The following is a 741-nucleotide window of genomic DNA, read 5'->3' as shown; positions in this document are numbered from 1 at the left end:
TTTTTTTTTTTTTTTTTTTTTTTTTTTTTTAAAAACAAAACTGTTTTTGGCTGTAACTGTGTACCTCGGCTCAAATTAGGGTCAAAATGATTTTGAGCTTGTAAAGTGATGTTCACAAATAAATTCCAATGTTTGTAGTTGTAAATCAACCTTTGTAAACCTGTACAATAAATCTGCAGGAGAAATTCAAGTTTATGTATGTGAAACAATTGCACTTGTGTTGAAGAGATTTGTATTTGTTTACAGTCTGAATCAAAACTCAACAAATGATCAATGTTAAAGAAAGACACTGTAAAAGAAGAAATGGATTTGTCAACATCTGTGTTGTGATACAGAGCAGAAAACAGTAAAACTCTGGTCAAAAGTTCCCACAGTGTGACACTGAAGTGACAAGGATCAAAATTTGTACTTGTCATTGTCACACACTGGGAATGTTGCTCACTGAGTTTTACAGTTTTCTGCTCTTTATCTCTGCACACAGACGTCCACAAAAGCATTTCTTCTTTCCCTGTGTCTTTGTTTAACCTCACCACTGATCATTTGTTCAGTTTTGATCCACACAGTCTCAACAAATACAAATCTCTTTGCCACAAGCACAATTTGTTTTCACATACACAAACTTGAATTTCTCATGCAGATTTATTTTCCAGGTTTACAAAGTTTGATTTCCAACTAGAAATATTGGAATTATTTGTAAACATTACTTTATAAGCTCAAAATCATTTTGAGCCTAATTTGAAC

The sequence above is a fragment of the Seriola dumerili genome, unplaced genomic scaffold (genome assembly GCF_002260705.1).
Source record: "Seriola dumerili isolate Sdu_G_001 unplaced genomic scaffold, Sdu_1.0 BDQW01000155.1, whole genome shotgun sequence".
Lineage (NCBI taxonomy): Eukaryota > Metazoa > Chordata > Actinopteri > Carangiformes > Carangidae > Seriola > Seriola dumerili.
The sequence above is the reverse complement of the archived record's forward strand: the minus strand, read 5'-3'. Positions refer to the sequence as shown.